This window comes from Podarcis gaigeae (genome assembly GCF_964106915.1).
Source record: "Podarcis gaigeae genome assembly, chromosome: 9".
NCBI lineage: Eukaryota > Metazoa > Chordata > Lepidosauria > Squamata > Lacertidae > Podarcis > Podarcis gaigeae.
In genome coordinates, this window is record NC_139685.1 from 73218289 (window position 1) to 73241810 (window position 23522).

General features: G+C 41.0%; 1 protein-coding gene and 1 long non-coding RNA gene across 5 annotated transcripts in view; one reads left to right on the plus strand and one right to left on the minus strand.

The window, feature by feature from the left end:
* LOC310852919 overlaps nt 1-12560 on the plus strand; it is a 47253-nt gene extending 34693 nt beyond the window's left edge. Inside the window, exons 2-3 of the long non-coding RNA XR_014568435.1 lie at nt 11856-11979; nt 12439-12560. This is a non-coding gene — a long non-coding RNA (uncharacterized lncRNA). The remainder of the gene's footprint in view (nt 1-11855; nt 11980-12438) is intronic.
* Nucleotides 1-23522, minus strand: part of CTNNA2 (catenin alpha 2) — a 542805-nt gene that overhangs the window by 448071 nt on the left and 71212 nt on the right. The window lies entirely within an intron of this gene.

Sequence of the window (23522 nt, forward strand, 5' to 3'; positions counted from 1 at the left end):
GTGTGTCAAGCCTACACACAAACACAGGCATGCGCACACACTCACACATGCCTTCTGCTGCACATGCACTTTACAATATTAGCTTCTATGTTGAATGCCTGGTCATGCCATTTCAATCTGACCTTTTAAAGAAAACAGTTATTTTAATTACATTTTCTTCAACAATGTGCTACAATGTTCTGCTGTTGGAAAATTATAGAATTCAATATGTCATATATGAAATCATTGACCTACAGGCATTAGCCTTGACTAAATTAAAAACAAGACAAAAAATGAGAGCCAGTGTGGTGTAGTGTTTAAGAGCGGTAGTCTCGTAATCCTGGGTAACCGGGTTCGCGTCTCCGCTCCTCCACATGCAGCTGCTGGGTGACCTTGGGCCAGTCACACTTCCTTGAAGTCTCTCAGCCCCACTCACCTCACAGAGTGTTTGTTGTGGGGGAGGAAGGGAAAGGAGAATGTTAGCCGCTTTGAGACTCCTTAAATGGAGTGAAAGGCGGGATATCAAATCCAAACTCTTCTTCTTCTTCTTCTATGTCCCAGAGTTTTAAAACTGGTACTTCTGGGACAGCAACACATAAAGCCATATGTCAAACTTTTTCTGAACTTAATAGGATTTTCCGAAACAAGATGTAATATGCATAGATGGCACGCATTTGTTTTTCAAAAGAAAAAAGTCATAACCTGATGGCTTGGGCTGGCTTCAAGTATCTCTTTGGGATTCTGGGCACTGAAATATGCATGTGTGCAATTGGGTTTACTTCCTGCTATGTACAGGATCACAGCCATATTATTGTATATACTCGATAACAATGTATGACTGTCACCATACATACATGGGAGCATAGTTCAATGGAGAAATCCAGAAATTACCATGACTTTTGTAGTAAATACTGAAATAGTTTTGTAGTAAATATATTCATTAATAGGAATTTCCAAAAAGGTCACACTGAATATGTACAAGATGGTACATATTATATTATAAATTATTATAAATACAAGTTAAAACACAGAGATGGTCTGCAAAGGTTATAATTCACATTATAAAATGCAATAATAAACCGACATTCAGCAACTTGCTCTTTCATGGCATAATCCCTCTTCTTTCCAAAGGCCAAGCCTGAAAAGCCTACACAGTGCAGGCACCCAGGGTTTTCCATATTCATTCCCTAATGCAACCTGAAAAGCTACCCCTGACCTTCAGGGAACCTCTATAGGAAATTCAGTTGGGTGGGGAAGATGCATCCAGAAGGGAAAATTGACCTTCTCATTCTACCCTGTACATAAGAGGATTGTATCCTGACCAAAATCAATAGCAAATAATATCATATCAAAAATAACTGAGATAAGCCAAGGCATTTTCTAAGCAGTGACCACACTATCCCACAGAAGCCAATTCAGAAAGTCGGTTTCATCAGACCTCTCTTCAAACTATTTTCAAAAACCCTGAAAGATAAAACTTATGTTGGGCTTCCATTGGTATGGGGCGGGGGGAGTTTTGAAACAGAGTTTTAAGCAACAAAAACAGATATGCAGGTTTTTGTTAAAAATAACAAGTGGAAGCAAAGCAGAACTGTATAACAAAATAGCAAGTGGAACAAAATTGTTACCCTTTAGTACATCAAATGTTATTATTTCATGACACATGATGCCATTGAAGAATCACAAGATTCAGTCAACTGACTAAAATATTTTTGAAAAGAGCACTGAAGCAAAACAAAAAACAAAATGAAAGAACACCCAACATTGAAATATGAAAGAAACTGTTTTATAGTTTGCTTCTAATTTAACATAAAACTGGAACTTCCATACTCATTTCTGAATCTCCAGTGCAGTTATGCAAATGCTTCCTCCCCCACAGAGACACAATGCACATTACGTTGCCATAAGTTGCAGGAATGGAAAGGGAGCTTATAACTAGTACACCTGGTTGTATGAATCAGCCCACAGTTAAAAGTAAGAGAGAGAGAGATAACTAAAAGGAAATCAGCTATTACATAAAAATAGAATTTCTGCAATAGTTTTAGTATGCAGCAATACTACTCAGCATTGATATAAATATCCCCACCACCACACACAGACATAGTGCCATTTACAACAAACCATAAATGACTGTGTATTCTTCTCACTCTTCTTAAAATTCTTATATATCATTGAGCTGCTGGAAACAGTCAATGACCTGAATAAAAGGCAGCCTTGACATTTTAGTATAAAGACTTTATCCCTTTTAGATGTAATGCTAGCATTCCACTTGAATGCACTATCTTGTTGCCTGACTGATTTTACTAGTAGCATCCCTCAAAGCACAGCTTTTCAGAACCCTCATATTTTGGTGAGGGGCAGGGATAAAATATGGAAAAGCATGCAAGTTGTATTTAGGACTTCTGAGTCCATTCTTCAAATGGTTTATTTTCCAAGTACTGGATTTTTCATTGATTCCGTCTGGTAGCTGTCAGGAGGATAGACAGGCAACTCCATTGGCCTGGGATGATATTTCATCCCAGGCAGCATCAGTGGCCAATTGCACATGGTTACTGAAAAGCACCTGGTCACCTTCAAAGCAAACAAACCAGAACTCTGAATTAGCTTCTTTGCCTCATTTTTCTAGCACCCTTCTTTATCTCATGCTGCCTATAGGAAACTGTGTGAGCTGTTCTGGCCGAATCCATTTTTTTTGTCACTACTATACTGATTAGTATTTTAGCTATAAACATTACCCATATCCATACAGTGGTACCTCGGGTTAAGAACTTAATTCGTTTTGGAGGTCCGTTCTTAACCTGAAACTGTTCTTAACCTGAGGTACCACTTTAGCTAATGGGAAATCCCGCTGCCGCCGCACCGCCATAACACGATTTCTGTTCTCATCTTGAAGCAAAGTTCTTAACCCGAGGTACTATTTCTGGGTTAGCGGAGTCTGTAACTTGAAGCGTCTGTAACCTGAAGCGTCTGTAACCTGAAGCATCTGTAACCCGAGGTACCACTGGACTTTCATAAATCAACAAATACCACTAACATTTCAATGACATTTCAATTACATTATCTCAAAAGATATATTTCAAAGTAAATGCCAGGGACTAGCAGGGTGATGAAGGGGCCCTGGAGAGAGGAGATGGGATAGAGAGTGAAACTAAGGCTCTGCCAGTGGTGAGATGGAATAAGGAGGAGGATAACCACAGGGAAGAGACCAGTGAGTTGTGGGGTTCTATGCCACGGGGGGACAGGGGATGGGACACCTTCCCTGTCAGAGTAAATATTGCTTATTCCATGGTGGAAGGAAGTTGGAAGAAGCTCTTCTTCAGTGGGTTGCAATAAATCAGGAGGCTGTCCTAAGGATCAGGACACGGGAGCTCACTCAAGTGGCTCCTTAAAAATTACTGAGGATCAGACACCCTGGCCCTTGGATAACAATCAAATATGTGAGCTTTGCACTTCTTCTCAACTCAAGTATAAAAGTAAAATTAAAGGAAGCACTGGGGAAGAGGTTGATAGGAAAGGAAGTAAAGTTGTCTTGGCTAAGTGATGGATTCTATACAATGTTATGAAATTTATGTGCACTTTTACATGCAATTAAATGTCCTAACCCACAAAAGTGCATGCAAAAGGCACAAATGCTTTTGCTTACAAAAATCTGCCTGATAACAATGCTGTAACTATGAGGTATTACAGAAAAGGATCAAATCCTCTTGAAATCCATTCATTTAAAAATAATAAAATAATAAGGAACGCGGGTGGCGCTGTGGTCTAAACCACTGAGCCTTGGGCTTGCCGATCGGAAGGTTTGCGGTTCGAATTCCCGCTACGGAGTGAGCTCCCGTTGCTCGGTCCCAGCCCCTGCCAACCTAGCAGTTCAAAAGCATGCCAAAGTGCAGGTAGATACATAGGTACCACTCCGGCGAGAAGGTAAATGGCATTTCCGTGCACTGCTCTGGTTCGCCAGAAGTGGCTTAGTCATGCAGGCCACATGCCCCAGAAGCTGTCTGGGGATAAACACCGGCTCCCTCGTCCAGTAAAGCGAGATGAATGCAGCAACCCCAAAGTCGTCCGCGACTGGACTTAACTGTCAGGGGTCCCTTTACCTTTACTTTATCTATAACAATATGCTTTTAAAGCAGGAGTGTCAAATCCAGATGAGTTGCAGGGAGGAACTGCATGCCCATAGATACATGCACAATGTTCTCATACACACAAATGCACAGACAAGTTTGGATGGGGCAAGAATCCTTCAGTAGGCCCAGCATGAAGCTTCTACAGAAGCTTCTCATAATCAGAATGCCACCACTACAATCCATACAATTCATGCTATAGTTTTTCCAAATGATGCTTCATTTTTAATTAACGAGAGTACAGGGTACTGGCTCTGAAATTAATGAAGTCTATCTATTACACAGTACAAATGCTCACATGCAAAACATTCTCAACATTTTCCAGAGCTGAAAGCAGCACACTCATTTTCTATCACTTGGCCTGAAAGGGCCTCTTTGTTTCCAACATCAGCCTATTAGACAGTAAAGCTGTCAACTTGGGGTTTTGTTGCTGTGTCTGTACTTCATTGTACTCCAATTAGATAGCATAGTGCTATTTAACTACATATGCAATAGCCCAATATTTTAAAGCAACATTTTAAATATTAAAGTGACCCTAACCACCCTGTTTAATAATATTGCATTACCTCCATAGGACAAAGGAACTGAACACCAATAATGAAGCTGATAAAGTTTCTGACCTTCAAGCTAGGACAGGAAATCTGTTCACTGGTTCTTTTTTTCCTCCTCCTCTTCTGTCTTTCCACATCTCTAATTCCTCAAGGAAGTTAGCTACATTGCTCCTGGCCAGAGCAATTTATAGTCTACTTTCTCTTCTGAAACCAGTTTATCCACATGGATGTCTATCTATGGCCTTTCCCTCTCCTTACTTGACATTAAGTGTCCTCTTAACTCCCTCAGACTTTACCCACAGAGTTCAATCCTACCTGGTTCGGGCACACCAGTGAGTTTTCCATGGAAACTGGGTTGCACTACAGTGGAACCTCGGGTTACGTACCGTCCTCCTTACGAACGCTTCGGGTAACAAGCTCCGCTAACCTGGAAGTAGATGCTCCTAGTAGCGAACTTTGCCCTGGGATGCGAGTGGAAGTCGTGCGCCAGCGGTGTGGCAGCAGCAGGAGGCCCCATTAGCAAAAGTGTGCCTCATGTTAAAAATGGTTTCGGGTTAAAAACAGACTTCCGGAATGCATTGAGTTCGTAACCAGAGGTACCACTGTATTGAATTTCCCCATGCAGCAGCTGATGGTCACAGAGTTCCATCCCGCTTGGGCAGAATCTCCTCCCCACCCACTAGGTTCACCCATTGCCTCTGCAGTTGGATCTCCATCTCCTCTGTTGCTTTCTCAGAGGAGGGCACACCAGGTGGGATGGCTGTGACAGCACCTGTGCATCTTCTTACTCTGGTGGCTAAAAACCCATCCTTTGGAAACAGACTACTGTTCCAAACTGATTCAGATTTCCTATGATGCTTGATAGCAATAGTGTAAATTAGCTGAATCATTTTGCATCTGAAGTTCACATTCTTAGCTGATAAAGTGTGCAAAGTCTAAACTTTGCTGATACAAACAGCAATGCTTAACTAAACTTTAAGTTTAGTTTCAAATATCTTTAAAAAGATAAAATTATGATACCCTTTTACGTCAGATCATTACAGTTCTTTTTAAAGTGTCTTATTTTAGTGTCTTGTGTATCATATTACAATATGTTTTCTGCCAAACTAGAAATAATTGGACAGGTATTTAATTTAGCTAATTAAACATAATGTCTCTTTTTCCTGTTTGCCATTTGCTCTCTGTGAAGACAGATTATCAATAAAGCCGAATACTTAACTGTCCTTTTTAAGTTATCTGTTCAACATTTCATTGTAAGTAATTATAGCTGAGAAGAAATGCAGTTTATTTTTTCACATTTGGTCAACTTTCTCAAATTAATCACCTTTATAAAACCTACTTCATTTTTGTAAAGTACGATTTCAGAAGGGGGAAATGAAACACGTGTAACCTTTTCATCCCTGTCCTGTTACATTTTCACCAATCAAATTCACAGGGAGAAGTGGGGGGGGGGGAGCATTAGACTTCTGCAGGGGTTTAGAATGCTGCACTATTTTCACAAATGTTTGGATGCGACCTAAAAATGGCTGCCAACAGTTGGTAGAGCTATTATTTATTTATTGTTTTATACGAACAATTAATATACTGCCTTCTATTTCAAACACCAAGACAGTTCACAAACAAATAAAACCACAGCAAAATATCACAATAAAATAAAATTAAAATATAAATCACAGTAACCAGGAAGTCCAAGAACTGGTATTAATGGCCAGGCAAAAGCCAAGAGAAAACAGGTACATTTACCTGATGAAAGAGTTCCTGGCTCAAATTTGTCCTCTGCTAGGTTACTATAGAAAAACCACTATTCCCTATGCCCCAGCTGCCATATGGGGATCGTAATACTGAACTCACAATGCTTCAGCTTCTGCATAGCAATTTTTGATTAAATGTAATCTGATCTCTAATTGGTTACTCTCTTTCCTTCCAGGATAGAGCAGCCCTGTTGCTCCCGAGGGCATTTGTTTGCAGATTTTGAGCATGCATGGTGACAGCAAGGCTTTCTAGCCACACAGAGTGGCTCTTACCATCAAAAGAAAAAAAGACATTTTTTAAAAGGCAGCCCTCAGATTAGCACATAACTTTAGATTTCCAAAAGAAGCTTCCCTCCCTCACACTAACATCTCTAAAGTTATTTCTTCTACCTTCATTAGAAAGAAAGGTCCATTTTTTTGGGGGGGGTGCTAATTCAGGAGACCCTGCTCTGCTTCTGGATTCTGTTGCCAGCTCTGACCTACTTACAGAATAATTCCTATTCTCAGTTCACCACATACTTAAGCCTTCTCAAATTTGCCATTTAAATTTAAATCTTGGCTGTGAGTTCTTGGAGACCTGGCTTGAGAGGGCAGGTCCCTAACTGACTCCAGCTACAAAAGCTGAAGCTGCGGAACAGAAAGCAATAGCAGATTGACAAAAGCAGAAACTGCAGGCGGCACAGGAAGAAACAGGCACAACATTAGCAACTGCTATATCCCAGGGCTCCCGCCAGTCAGTGCATGTTTTTCTGCACCTTCCTCCCCCCCTTTAACCTTTAGTTAGGCAGGCAGACTGCACAGCAAAGTGCCTGATGAAGCCCTGGCCATGAACACCACCTTTCCAAGATGCATTTGGAAGACTAAGGTAAAGGTAAAGGTACCCCTGCCCGTACGGGCCAGTCGTGTCCGACTCTAGGGTTGTGCGCCCATCTCACTTAAGAGGCCGGGGGCCAGCGCTGTCCGGAGACACTTCCGGGTCACGTGGCCAGCGTGACGAAGCTGCTCTGGCAAGCCGGCACCAGCGCAGCTTCCCGCTATAAAGCGGTACCTATTTATCTACTTGCACTTAGAGGTGCTTTCAAACTGCTAGGTGGGCAGGAGCTGGGACTGAAAGATGGGAGCTCACCCCGCCGCGGGGATTTGAACCGCCGACCATGCGATCGGCAAGCCCTAGGCGCTGAGGTTTTACACACAGCGCCACCCGCGTCCCATTTGGAAGACTAAATGGTGCTAAAGGACCCCCTCCTTCTATTTCCACCACTTGATGTTGACTAGGAGAGTGACTAGGGCTGATGGGGTCCCATTCTTTCTTTCCCTTTCAGATTTATTTAAGTAGGAGCACTGCATAGCAAAGAACCCAGTGTTGAGATTCTATCTGGGCCTGCCATCCTCATCTTCCAAGAGTGCTGAGAATTAGATAGTGATGGCACCACACAACACATACACCCAACTAAAGGTGAATAAAAGGGGAAAACAGCCCCTTCCTGCTGCTGGACACTAAGCTAAGGGAGGAGAGCAGAGGGATTAGGGTGGCAGGGGAGAGGGTGGTGGAGCACCCAGTGGGAAAGGAGTAGGGCCAAATTCTAGAGAGGCTGGGGAAACCCAGCCAGATGGGTACGATACGATATGATAATCTTTATTGTCATTGTCCCATACAGAACAACGAAATTGAAAAAATCTACACCAGACATTCAAAAACCAACAAGCCTGCTATCCCAGCTATCCCAGACTGGTTAACCTCCTAAAAACGCTGATACCCCATAATTAAATACAATATACTCCCATAGAGACTACCTTACACTGTGTTTAAAACCAAAATCGCATTTGGATAGAAACTGTTTCTCAGGCGGCTAGTCCCAGTCTTTATAACCCTGTACCTTCTTCCAGAAGGCAGAAGCTGAAAGAGATCATTTCTGGGGTGCACACTATCCTGCAGCTTTCTTATGACACCTGGAAACATAGATTTGATCCAAGGTGGGAAGACTGCACCCAATTATTCTCTCCGCAGTCTTTACAACCCTGGACAACATTGGTTTTTTCCCTGACCGTGCAGCTCCCAAACCACACACAGAGACCATAAGTTAATACACTCTCAACAGTACAATGGTAAAATGCCATCAACAGGTCCTTTGAGAGATTATTTTTCCAGAGGATTCTCAGAAAATATAACCTCTGCTGTGCTCTCCTCATCAGGTCTTTACTGTTTTCTCCCCAGGTTAGAGTGGGGCATAAATAAAATTGTTGTTCTTGTTGTTGTTGTTGTTGTCTCTAACCAACAATTCTGAATAAGGGAAATGGTTTGTACTCAATGGATAACAATGCAAGACTGACTTTCCAACTCAGTTTGAGCCGTTGCTATGTGAAACTTTCTGATACAGTGCTTAGAGACTCTCTTTTTTCAATAAGCAAGAACAGCAAAAGGTCAACATAGCTCGGTAAAACAGCAAAAGTAAAATTTACATTTACTGGGCACTTGGGTATTGCACCTAAAAGATAAGCTTAAATATTATTAACTGTGAGATTTGTTCCAATAATGAAGACTTCTTTTCACAGTTAAAACAATAAGGAGATTTAATTAATTCTCAAGTGGAAAGGCAGAACTAAAATTCAAGGCAGCATTCAGATCAGCCTAAAAAGTCAATTCACAAAATCCTCTTGTGCATCATTCTAAATTGGTAAAGAGCCATTCAGACTTTAAATCAACATCAGGTGAGGGAAACAAGGCTCTCCACACATAGGGATTTAATATGCTAACTTTCCTAAAACCAGAAGTAACATTTGCACTGCATCAACAAATCTTCACTGGTTGCTTCTTTTAATCAAAAAGGTTTATCACATGTAATTATTTCCGCAGCCCTTCAAGTAAACAAAATGATAATATTTCATTCTAGAAGCATAGTTATGCAAGCTTTTGCAAATCAAATTTAGAAGATGTGGATGTACCGTGAAGGCAGAATATATAAGATAGGTCCATATTGTCTATGCTGATTAATATGTCAGTTTGGGGTTGAATATGGAGTGGGAAGAGGCACACACAAAATGTTTCATTAAAAAACAGCTGCTTATTATTATAGAAGACAATGTCCACCAGTTGATATTTCAGAAAATGAATTATCCATAGCTTTCAAAAAGTTGTTCTGAATTGGCACATGAAAAACGCAACCATCCCATGAAAAACGCAACCATCCCATATGTAACATACAATACAAACATGTTACAGCATCCCTCCTTTTTAATTAATGTCCTTTCCCATTATTTAATATTCTCTTCCTTCATTCCACAATGAATGTATTCCAAAAGCCAATTATTTTTGTTTAATTTGTTCTGTTTTATTACTGTAAATCACTTTGGCATTTCTTTCTGTAAATGGAAAGCGGTGTTGAAATCTTTTAATTAATAAATATATAAAACCCAAGACTTTAAAAAAAGTATTTTTATTGAATTTTTTCCATGTAAACCAAACAATGAAACAGAACTTCATGAGACAAACACCGAAAAACCAAACCAAACCAAGGTTGGCATGGGATGTTACATTCACAAGGGGAAATGATAAAGCTGGTTATCTGAATATTTGCGATAAAACACAGGCAGGTAAGTGCAGAGTACCATTGTAAGAAAAGAGAGTAGAGAGCTGGGATTGTTGGATAAAGGGTGGTATACAAATCAAACAAATAAGAATAATAAAAAACAGATGCAGAAACAAAAAACCTATAGCTGAAATAAACAAGAGACACAGGGAGCCCCAAGAATAAAAGGTTCTGTGTTGCATCAAGAAAAATGTTCAATTTATGTTATTTGATTTGATTACTAGCAGCATTTCTATACTACAGTTTATAGGAATAGCAAAATAGATATGTAGGCAATATCATACAGGGCAGTCTCCACCAAACTGGCACCTTCCAAATGTTTTGAACCACCACCCCCTACAGCCCCACCCAATACATCCCTAGGGAACTGAAACATGCAAATAAAACTATAATATATTGATCAGTCAATTTCATTACGTTATCAAGGAACTAGCAGAATATATTTAGTACTATGTTAATTGAGCTGAGAAAATCTATCACTGAAAATCTATTAGTGAACAGATGGTAAGAATAATTGGCAAGGGTTTTGAATAACAGAAATGGAACAATACAGAGTCAGTATCTGCATGACAAGATATTTAGCTGAGATACTACAAGTTACAAGGCAAAAACACTGCATGGGACATACGGTCAATTATAAAAGTGTGCAAGTTGCACATTCTGAAATATCTAGTCACTCTTGTCAGAAGCAGTAGAACTCTATTGAGATGGGGAAAGGCTATATTGAGTTACTTGTCATAACAGTATAAATTCATTTTATTTATCATCCTTTATTCCAATTAACCCCAGGAACAAAGTTTTCTTATCACTTTCCTTTTAACCTATTACAATATTCAGAAGACCAGAAATGTTGAAGAAATTAGCAGCACATAGCAATTCCTGTGTCTTATTAAAAAGTATAAGCTGTGGATATGCTACCATTTATTTGTTTTTAAAATGGGCCTTGTTTTAAGCTGGACTATACAAGGAAAATGCCTAATCAAAAGCAGCCTCGCCATTCCAAATAAGGACTGGCCCATTTGGATAGGGTAGCAAGATGTTAAAAGTAATCATCATATGCTATTTATTTTGTCAGTTAAATGCTCTGGTATATGTTGAGATTGACTCAATGCACACTGAGAAAGTTAATCAACTACAGCTCCTTATTTTCAGTATTTGCAGGCTGGCAAAGTAATTGACAGGTGGTAGTTGCTAGGCTCACTATCTCACCTAAAGTTGCTACCAAAATCTCCACTAAAGGAAAAATTGAAGTGAATTTCAGGGTTCTGCCTTTAAGGAAATGTGATAAATACTATGAGTTACTAGAGAAATGTCCATATATAGCCAGATTATGTGAAGATAACTGAAGTCATGCATTACTATAACATTTCCTCTTCTGGATGTTTCCTTGATTTCATTCTTAATCCGGTATCACCACCGACAACAATTTCATGGAGTAGTCTGCCCCTTGGGGGATTTCTGGCTTGCTAGACTCAGTGCCCTCTCTAACTCATGGCAGAACTAGCTTTCATAGATCTGGAGAAAGGCTTGTGAAGGACTGCACTCTTGCTGCACACATACTGTATAAGAATCCCAAGATCAAAGGTTCCTTCACAATGTAGTAGCAGCTAAAATGTGGCCCAATGCATTTTATAACACATTTGCATGACTAACAGTATGTTGCAAGTGTGGGTGTCTGTTTTGTAACACACACACACACCTGATACTGACCAAATATGTCTACTTGTACATGTGTGCCTAATTATGATATGTATTTTTTTGTTTTTATATTGTAAAAATTGATCTTAGTACGAAAAGCAGTATAGAAATTTAATAAACAACAACAACAATATCTGAGACCCTTTCAAAAAATCTGTATTGTAGGGTGCAAACCAGCTGGGTTGTTCAGATCCACTGACATGCTGTCAAACTGCCAAAGCCTGCCTGCATGTATTGGTCTGCATTATTGAGGCTGCCCAAAATTCATTGAGGTAACTGAATGAATAATGTAAGGCATTTAGCTTGAATGTTTTAGTGTTAAGAGTGCATCAGCAAAAACAAAAAATAAATCTGGCAACAGATTTAAATAAAACTTTTGGGTAATCTCGGCTTTACATTTACTCATGCAGTGAGAGCATTTTTCTTTTATCCCACCAAGTAAGCTCGTTTTTAAAAAAATATATAAAAAAGACAGCATCTGTTCAAATGAACACATATCCTAATTTAAAAGGCATTTCCATGCATTCTTTAAGCAATAAAACTTCCTTAAAATGAGTTGGCACTTAAATGTATTTCCTTTTTTAATGCCTCTTTTCTTTTCCTTTTTTCACATCTACCATCCACAGAACAGTTCGTTTACTTGATTTCAAAGAGTCCCTAGAGATACCAGAGGAAATCATAAAATAAAACAGCTCGAGTCTTTTGCTTTATTCCTTCTTGCCTCACTGTTATTTCGTTTTCATTTCAGACAGAATTTTCAGACCTATCTGTGATTGTACAGCTGCAGAAGAGGAAAAAGATGTAATATACAATTTACTTAATCATTTACTATTGTTAATCATTGTTAATTAATAAAACTACTACGCATTCTCATATAGAATCCTTAATTCATTCATCTCCCAAATAAGGCACAGCCTCTCCCTAAGCTCACCCCACATGGCAATATTGGGGTAATAACATTCGGCTACCTACTGTTACTGAGATAATGCTTTGAGTAAAGGTAAAGGGATCCCTGACTATTAGGTCCAGTCGCGGACGACTCTGGGGTTGTGGCGCTTATCTTGCTTTACAGGCTGAGGGAGCCGGTGTACAGCTTCTGGGTCATGTGGCCAGCATGACTAAGCCGCTTCTGGCGAACCAGAGCAGCGCACGGAAATGCTGTTTACCTTCCCGCCGGAGCGGTACCTGTTTATCTACTTGCACTTTGACGTGCTTTCAAACTGCTAGGTTGGCAGGAGCAGGGCCCAAGCAACGAGAGTTCACCCAGTCACGGGGATTCGAACCGCCGATGTTCTGATCGGCAAGCCCTAGGCTCTGTTGTTTAACCCACAGCACCATCCGCGTCCCTAATGCTTTAAGTAGTGTTATATAAATGATGAACACTGCTTTCCACATAATTCAACATGCTTACCTTCCCGCCGGAGTGGTACCTATTTATCTACTTGCACTTTGACGTGCTTTCAAACTGCTAGGTTGGCAGGAGCAGGGCCCAAGCAACGAGAGTTCACCCGGTCACGGGGATTCGAACCGCCGATGTTCTGATCGGCAAGCCCTAGGCCCTGTAGTTTAACCCACAGCACCATCCGCGTCCCTAATGCTTTAAGTAGTGTTATATAAATGATGAACACTGCTTTCCACATAATTCAACATGCTTAAAGAGAAGAAAATGAAGCAGAGAGGCAATGACTAACCCCAAAATACTCATTAAGGACCTCTTAATACATTACAGAGGGACATGGGTGGCGCTGTGGTGTAAACCACTGAGCCTTGAGCTTGCCGATCAGAAGGTTGGCAGTTCAAATCCTCGCGATGGAGTGAACTCCCGTTGTTCAGTACCAGCTCCTGCCAACCTAGCAATTCGAAAGCACACCAAAAACTGCAAGTAGATAAATAGGTACCGCTCTGGCGGGAAGGTAAAGGGCGTTTCTGTGCACTGCTCTGGTTTCGTCAGAAGCGGCTTAGTCACACTGACCACAGGACACGAAAAACGGTCTGCGGACAAATGTCGGCTCCCTCAGCCAGTAAAGTGAGATGAGCACCGCAACCCCAGAGTTGTCTGAGACTGGACTTAACTATCAGGGGTCCTTTATCTTTATTTAAATACATTACAGATTCCCACATAGGAACGCCACAAAACAGACACTGCTTATGTAGCCCTTTCCATTTACAAGGCAGCACTTTGTTGACAGTAAGGCAACAAAGCTTTTTCTCTTCCCATATTCCAGCTATTCAAGGGCGGGGGGAGGAAAAGAGTGGGAGAACAAAACTTTTGCTTCTCTGTATGGAAGGAAATGGCATGCAATAAGCAAAAAAGATCCCTAGTAGCAACAATGGGTCTTCTGGGCACAAAACATGATGGCACTGGTTGGTGGGCATAGTAATACTATAGTAATAACCTTGTCAGGAAAAGGGTTTATTGAGACAGATGAAAATAAGCTGGTAAGCTGGACAGTCCAGCAGGCTGTTGCTATTTCTCTAAGTGAGTTAAGCCAAGCCTGGCAATGGTCTAGGAACTCTAGGCCAAAAAAAGAGAATTGTTTTAAGATTTCTGCATAGAATAGGAAATGACTGATGAGATATAGTAACACCCAGAAACCCAAAATGCACAGTCCTATTCCTAATAGCAGCCTCAGCAATCCTAACGGATGCATTTTATCGCCAGTATTTGTGACTAATGTAGCCAAAATTTATTTTAAAAAGACAATATTACAGGCTAAAAACAAAATCAATCTGGAGTGCCAACTTAATATGCTTACTTGTTGATATCTGCCCACTTACAAACCTGGCCTTGAACTTGAGTTCCCTGAAGTAAATATGGAAACTTGCTCAAGTACTACTCCATTGCAGCAATGAGGGACCCTCATAAGCTCTATTATCCTCTAACGCAGAGTTTCCCAGACTTAGGTGTCCAGCTGTTTTTGGATTACAATTCCCATTATCCCTAGCTAACAAGACCAGTGGTCAGGGATTTGTAGTCCATTGTATATGGAGTTGCCACATGCCATAGCTCCCAGTAGCTGAAGCCGAAGGAACTCAAATTATTTTAGGCTGAATCAACAGAAGTATAGTGTCCAGATCAAGAGAAGTAATAGTACCACTCTATTCTGCCTTGGTCAGACCCAACCTGGAATAATGTCCTCTGCACACCACAATTTAAGAAGGATACTGACAAGCTGAAAAGTGTGTAGAGGGGAGTGACCAAGATGATGCAGGGTCTGGAAACCAAGCCTTATGAGGAATGGTTGAGGCAGTTAACACAGACAAGTGGAGACTGAGAGGAGATATGACAGCCATCTTCCGATGGGCTGTCCCATGGAGGATGGAGTAAGCTTGTTTTCTCCTGCTCCGAATGGTAGGACCCAAACCAATGACTTCAAGTTACAACAAAGGCCATTCCAACTAAACATCAGAAAGAACTTTCTGATGGTAAGAACTGTTTGTCAGTGGAACAGATTCCCTCAGAAGGTGACTGACTGTCCTTCATTTAAGGTCTTTAAGCAGAGATTGGATGGCCATGTGACATGGACGTTTTGGTTGAGATTTCTGCATTGCAGTGGTTTGGACTTGATGGCCCTTGGAGTCCCTTCCAATTCTACAATTCTATGACTCAGCCAGCTCATGATACCACAATATCTTACCTTATAATAATAACATTTTTAATTTTTTATAATTAATTATAAATTTAATTTTATATATATATATAAAATATATATATGCAGGTTTTGGTGTCCTCGGGTGTCTTCCCGTGTAAAAGTTGGGGTGTCTAGGCGACGTTTCGACGAGGTCTCACTCGTCATCTTCAGGCTGGTGCTTTCGGCTTCTTGTTACTGGAACAGAGCGGGATCTCAATGTTTGAGTTCCTATAAATACTGTAGAGGGGGTGTGGTGTCTAGCCTCCAATGTTCTGGGCAGAGAGGAAGTTCCCAGGCTAGTGTGCCTTTTCTTCTTTTGTTCCTTAATTACTTGAGAGATACCTTGAGTGATTTCTTGAGTGATATCCTGAGTACCACTTAGGTGGGTCATTAGGTGTGGATTAGTTGCTAAAGTCTTTGTGTCTTGACCTCTTGAACTTTGTGAAGAGTTTTCCTGAGAAGATGGCTGTATTGCACTTAGTTGTGCTTTGGCTTGGCTTCGTGTATAGGGGCGAGCTGTGGTTTTGTGGCTTGTGTCAGCCAGATCTGTGTAGGGATTGCAGGGGGGTGCAGCATCCGGAGGTGCCACCATGGACTGGCTACTGGATGGTGTCAGTAATTCATCTGTGGAGAGGGTCTGGGTTTGGGTCTGGTGTGGTTGATTGGTGTTGGCGTTCTGTGTGCCTCTGGATCTGGTGTCAGTTTTTGTGGGGAGGGCTAATTTCCAGATGTCTGGCAAGCGGGATGTGTCGTCACGCTTGTTCATGTTGTGAGGGTGTTTCTCTATCTCGATGGCTTCCATGATTATTCTCTTGTGGTGATGTTCCGTGTTAAAGAGCAATTTGGAATCTGCAAAATTAATTTCGTGTCCTGTTTCTTTCATGTGTTGGAAAAGGTTTCAACTTTGCAGTCGCCCCGAGACGCATCCCCACGGAAAACATCATATGCGGAGTCGAAGCTAGCCTAACCAAATTCAACCCAGATGAAGCCAATAAAATCAGACTTGAAGTCACCAACATCCTCTGCTCCAGCAAACCACCCAGAAGCAATTTACACAAAGAAGAACAGAAAGCACTCACCAACCTGAGGAAAGACAACAACATAATCATTCTCCCAGCAGACAAAGGTAATGCCACAGTGGTGATGAACACATCGGACTACCAAGCAAAACTATCAAAGCTACTCCAAGATCCTGCCTACAAACCTATAAAAACAGATCCCACCACCTATCTGGAAAAAACCACCAAATCCAAAATAAAAGCCTCTCCTATCAGTGAAGAAATCCAGCTAAGAATCATCCCCAGAGAAAAATCATCCAGATGCCCCAAACTCTACGGCCTCCCCAAGATACACAAAGAAGGAACACCACTCAGACCAATAGTCAGCTCCATAGGCTCACCTCTACAAAATCTCGCTAAATTTCTCGCCAAACAACTTCAGCCCTATGCAGAATCCATCTCTTCACACGTACCAAACTCCTTCCAGTTCATAGAAACAATAAAGAAGCAAAACCTACATCCTAATGACCTACTTGTGAGCTTCGATGTTGTATCTCTCTTCACACAAGTGCCCATTAATGAAGCCTTGACAGCTATTCAAAACAAATACAATCCCCCCGAATACATCTTGGACCTGACCAACCACTGCCTAACCAACACGTACTTCATCCACAATGGACAAAGATACAAACAGATAGAAGGAGCACCTATGGGATCACCCCTCTCACCGGTCATCGCAAACCTGTACATGGAACACTTTGAAACCAATGCTTTAGACAAGTCAGAACACAAACCCAAACTTTGGCTCAGATATGTTGACGACACCTTTGTAATTTGGCCACACGGGAAGGAAAAACTGGATAGCTTCCTCACACATCTCAACAACTTACACCCCAAAATACAATTCACTATGGAAATAGAAGCCAACAACCAACTTCCCTTCCTTGACGTCCTAATCTACAAAAAACCTGATGGCTCCCTAGGACACACTATCTACCAGAAAAAAACACACACCAACCGCTACTTACATGCACAATCACACCACCACCCTGCACAAATAAACTCCGTAGCCAAGACTCTCATCTCCAGAACCAAACGCCTGGCTGACAAAGACCACTTGACAACTGAGTTACAGAATCTCTCAAATGTGTTAATTGCCAATGGATACCAGCAAAACAGGATTACGAAGCTAATCCAAAAGGAAACACCCCCCAAAAACCAAGACACAGAAGAAAACAATGGCATGGCCCTCCTTCCTTATATCAAGGGCACTACAGATAAAATTAGCAAAATCCTCCATAAACACAATATCAAAACAGCCTTTTGCACCAACCAAAAAATAGCCAATATCCTCAGAAACCCCAAGGATAAAATCCAGTTGGAAAACCAAGGGATCTATGAAATACCCTGCAAAGTCTGCCCAGCCACGTACATTGGACAAACAAACAGACGAATAAATGCACGTATCGCAGAACACAAGAATGCCGTCAAAAAAGAAGAAAAAACTTCCTCTCTTTTCCAACACATGAAAGAAACAGGACACGAAATTAATTTTGCAGATTCCAAATTGCTCTTTAACACGGAACATCACCACAAGAGAATAATCATGGAAGCCATCGAGATAGAGAAACACCCTCACAACATGAACAAGCGTGACGACACATCCCGCTTGCCAGACATCTGGAAATTAGCCCTCCCCACAAAAACTGACACCAGATCCAGAGGCACACAGAACGCCAACACCAATCAACCACACCAGACCCAAACCCAGACCCTCTCCACAGATGAATTACTGACACCATCCAGTAGCCAGTCCATGGTGGCACCTCCGGATGCTGCACCCCCCTGCAATCCCTACACAGATCTGGCTGACACAAGCCACAAAACCACAGCTCGCCCCTATACACGAAGCCAAGCCAAAGCACAACTAAGTGCAATACAGCCATCTTCTCAGGAAAACTCTTCACAAAGTTCAAGAGGTCAAGACACAAAGACTTTAGCAACTAATCCACACCTAATGACCCACCTAAGTGGTACTCAGGATATCACTCAAGAAATCACTCAAGGTATCTCTCAAGTAATTAAGGAACAAAAGAAGAAAAGGCACACTAGCCTGGGAACTTCCTCTCTGCCCAGAACATTGGAGGCTAGACACCACACCCCCTCTACAGTATTTATAGGAACTCAAACATTGAGATCCCGCTCTGTTCCAGTAACAAGAAGCCGAAAGCACCAGCCTGAAGATGACGAGTGAGACCTCGTCGAAACGTCGCCTAGACACCCCAACTTTTACACGGGAAGACACCCGAGGACACCAAAACCTGCATTCCTGTACCCGTGAAAATCTACGAAAGCATATATATATATATATATATATAATGTTTGATAACAGATCAGCAATGGCCCCAACCTGGTCTCAACTATGATTTCTGATTTCAGAACCTAATACTACAATTCTGAATGTGTTTATTTGAAGCCCATAACTTTAAACTGAATTTATTTCCAAACTGATGTGCAATTCAGCCTCAACTTGAATTTGGGATCCCACAATCCTGCCTAATACAATACCCCCCTCAGTCCTAACAGCAGCAGCATTTGTGCGGAGAACCAAAGTAAACAGGTGAAGAGAACACCTGGTCTGCAGCCCACTTTCCTCAACCATAATAGTACTTTCTGAACTGCCAGTTTTGCAGGCATTATAATGTAATTGATTTTTCCATTATATGGGGGAACTCGCTTCCTCAGGATTTGATTCACACAGCTATTGACATTTTGCAATTCTTTTTGCAAGACAAAAAAAAAAAACCACTAAGAAAATGGAATCAATGTTTAGTTTTTGTTTAAAGATTTTTTACTAACATTTCAAACAGTGAGGAAAAAAGGTTCAAAGTGTTTGACGTCTCTATCTTGATAGACATCTGCAAATAGAAGCCGAAGAACAAGCTCCTCTACTTAAAGCATCTCCTGGTTAAAACAGGTAATACACAAATCAAACAAAGCTTCACCATTTCAGAACTATGGTGTAACTTTAAAAGGATAGTGGTGGCAATGCCTTCTGCATGCCAATCACAATTTTGGAGCAATGAGGCGTTTGCTAACTCTTGGAACTCTACTAGGTGTTACATATGTGTGTGTTATTTCATTGAGTCTGGGAACAGAAGGAGCACTAGCTCCTGAGGGCCTGAGCTGTTTTGAAACCCCTCAATATCCAATGTTGAGGGAATGGAGCAGTGCATAGCGGAGTGTGGCACAGCTACAGTAAGCAGCCCCTTCTCCTCCTCTTTCTGCGGGTGGGAAGGAGGGTGGAAGCAGCCTCCTGCCAGTGGCAGTGCCAGGAGGCAGCAGAGGGTTGAGTCGCCGGCCACTGAAGCCATGTGACCACAGCGTTTGGCTCTACCCCAGCTCCTCTCAACTTCCTGACATCTAGCATGCAACGTTAGGAAATTATGTGCAACATTGGTGCCCCCCCCTTACCCTTGCAAGCTGGCGCCTCTGGGTTGGTGCTTTTGAACTTGTTCATAATTTTTAAGTAAGTCCATAAGTTTTTAAGCAAGTCCATAACTTTTCTGGAGTTAGCAGTAACCAGTGAGGTTCTAAACTTGCTGATGGCACCAAAGCATTCAGGGTGATAAAAACAAAAAGGAATTGTGCTCCAAAAACATCCCTGCATGAATGGGTATTGAAATGGCAAATGTTACTCAGCGTAAGCAAGTGTAAACTGATGCACATTGGGGCAAGAAAGCCAAACTTCATATATACATTAATGGGATCTGAAGTGACAGTGACTGACCAGGAGAGAAATCTTGAAGTCATGGTTGATAGCTCAATGCACATGAGAATAGGAGTAGGCTGCCCATGTTTTCACTGGTATTTCACATGCCTCTAAGAATATCTGTTTCATATAGAAACTGCACCCAAATGCTGCTATGCATACAACTGTTCTTAAATTACTTGTTACAGTTACTAATAGACTGCTATATGTGGTGTAAAGAAGGCAATGTATACAAATACATAAAATCTGTTTATTACGAATGTTGTATAATTCAACATTGTTATGTTTGGCATGTATTTTGGCAAAGAGAAAATATTAACGCCCAAACATAAACATCACAGATTGACAACACCATTTAAGAAACACCATTCACCATTCTAGCCAGGAAAGAAGAAAGGCTACTTAGCAGAAGTGGATTGCCAGGTGGTGTAGAGCTGCTACCAGTGGCGTAGCGTGGGGGGTGCAGGGGGGGCCGGCCGCACCGGGCACAACATCTGGGGGTTAGGATTAGGGGGCGCAAATCCACGAGTTAAGGAGCGCAAATTACTTGCCTTGCCCCGGGTGCTGACAACCCACGCTACGCCACTGGCTGCTACTCTAGCTTCCTGGCACGTTCCTCATCATCATGGTAAAAAGTGACAAGCGGGGTGCCACAGAGTTCTATCCTGGGCCTGTTGTTCAAAATTTGATCAATATTGATCAATGTATCATTCAACTACTGATGGAATGCTCAAGACTGAAAATTTTCTTTGAATTCAAAATTGTGTAAGTCATGAAATCTACAAAGTGTACAATTTACTGCAAAAGCAATATTTGTTTCAGGTCTAACTTTTTTAAACATTAAATACATGTCTTAAATGCCTTAACTTTTACTATTTTGCACTTCGCTCGGTATAAACTTTTGTAGCAATGTGTCGTTAATTAAAGCATTTCAAACCATGAATTAAAGCTTAATCACTCTGTTCTGCAATGCACACATATGCTTAATTTGCTGTGAAAACTTCAGTAGATGAATATATGTCCTCTAGAAATAGCTCAATATTCAGCAATGGTTCAGAATGCTTGACTGATTATGATTCCACATGAGCGGATTAAAATAGCAATAGAAGGCAAAGTATAGTCAGAGTTTTAAATGCAGAAACAGATACAAAAATCCTTAAAGAAGTCTAGTAAGGAATAAAAAATGCCACAAACATACCATAGCATAACACCTTCCAGTATTCCAATGGCAAACAAATTGTACAGGACAGTGACTATGGAGGAATGAAATCCCTTGTGGTTATAATCAACTCAATCAATATGCTAGAGAAGTGCCTATGAGCAATTCTAAGAGCTACACTGGCTAACTATAACTGAATGAGAACACATGAACATACAGAAATTCAGAGGGAGAGAATAATCCCAGACTCTGTCTACGACCCCACATATATGGCGCTGGCAGAAGCAACTACCAAACATCATGACCCTATGATAATGGCCTCTAGGAAACCCTTGAAACAGAAAATGACCATAAGAATTTCTGTTTGATATCAGGAGCAGAGAGTGCCTTTGTACTCCATTCCTGCTTGTGGGTTTCCACAAGCATCTGGTTGGCCACTGTGAAAACTGGGTTATTATTTTAGAATTATTAGATGGGTCATTGGCCTGATCCAGCAGGCTCTCCTCACATTCTTAAGATCCACTTTAAGTTCTTAAAGTGTGAAGCATTGATTAGATAAAAGGGTGTTCAGATTATCTTAGAATATTGGGAGAAACTCTGCTCTCAGATGTTGGAGTAGAAAAATAACAGCATTTCCTTCCAAATGGCCACACACAAGCATATTTATACAATTAAGCTGGGAAGCAAGAGCTCATAATTGGCTTATCTCTTCAATAGCAGAGATGACTGGGTAGCTTTTCTAGCTCTAATGCTAAACAATGTATGTCATTAAGCAAATGAACAGAAATAAAACGGAACATTTCAGCAAATAACTAACATGCTAAGGATGTTTTGTAATCTCTTCCTAAGATGCTAGACAGCATCTACCTATCTATTATATTTATATTCCATTCACAGTGGCAAACAACAAATTTTAAAACAGTAAAATTATCATAAAAACAATTCCAATACAGGTGCAGATAAGGAAATATCTCAGCTTAAAAGGCTTGTTGAAAAAGCGCCTGAATCAATGGCTTCAAGTTACCAGAAAAGCAATTCCGATTAAATATTAGGAAGAATTTTCAGGTGGCAAGAGCTGTTTGACAGTGGAACAGACTCCCTTGGAAGGTAGTGGATTGTCCTTCATTGGAGGTTTTTAAGCAGAGACTGGATGATCATCTATCATGTATGATCTAGTTGCAATTCCTGCATTGCAGGAGTTTGGAGTAATGACCTTCAGGGTCCCTTCCAACTCTCCAATTCTATGATTCTACATTAGAGATAAATATTGTTTTTAGGAAGAGCTTTCATACCTTTTTTCTATTTTTTTCTCAGCTAAAACCTTTCTATTAATTATTAATGATCCTCATTTTGTGTTCTGCTCCTGGAAAGCATTGGAGGTGAGCTAGGGGAAATTTGTCACATGGAATGTCATCCAGTCAAGAAGGCATGATAAAGCTATCCTCAAACTATGTAAGTTGTGTTGGGGCGAGGGGAGTAGGGGGTTCATAGAATCATAGAATCATAGAGTTGGAAGAGACCACAAGGGCCATCGAGTCCAACCCCCTGCCAAGCAGGAAACACCACCAGAGCACTCCTGACATATGGTTGTCAAGCCTCTGCTTAAAGACCTCCAAAGAAGGAGACTCCACCACACTCCTCGGCAGCAAATTCCACTGTCGAACAGCTCTTACTGTCAGGAAGTTCTTCCTACTGTTTAGGTGGAATCTTCTTTCTTGTAGTTTGGATCCATTGCTCCATGTCCGCTTCTCTGGAGCAGCAGAAAACAACCTTTCTCCCTCCTCTATGTGACATCCTTTTATATATTTGAACATGGCTATCATATCACCCCTTAACCTCCTCTTCTCCAGGCTTTATTTTCCAGAGTTGAGAGAAATAAAGCAGACATAGTTACAAATAATCTTTTGATGAAATAATTGCATTGAGGTAACTAGAACAAATCATTGTGGCAATTGGTCGCTTCAGAGCCTATTATTATTATTTTTAGTTTACACTTCTAGAAACCTACTAAACAGGTATCTGATTTCTTTCTTCACATGACCTTATCTTGAAACCACAATCTGTACCAATTTCTCTTTGAAAGTTTTTCAAATAAGGGGACTTAAGGATTTAAATTGGTGGGAGGTGCATGTACTTTTATATTAGCGTATTTCCTATTAAAATACATGGTTATTTATTGCTTGGTGTAGCTTTCAAACTAATCCATATTCTAAATGATATTCTAGGAGCTCTTTATGTAGTGTGAAATGCATAACTATTTAATGTGTGTTA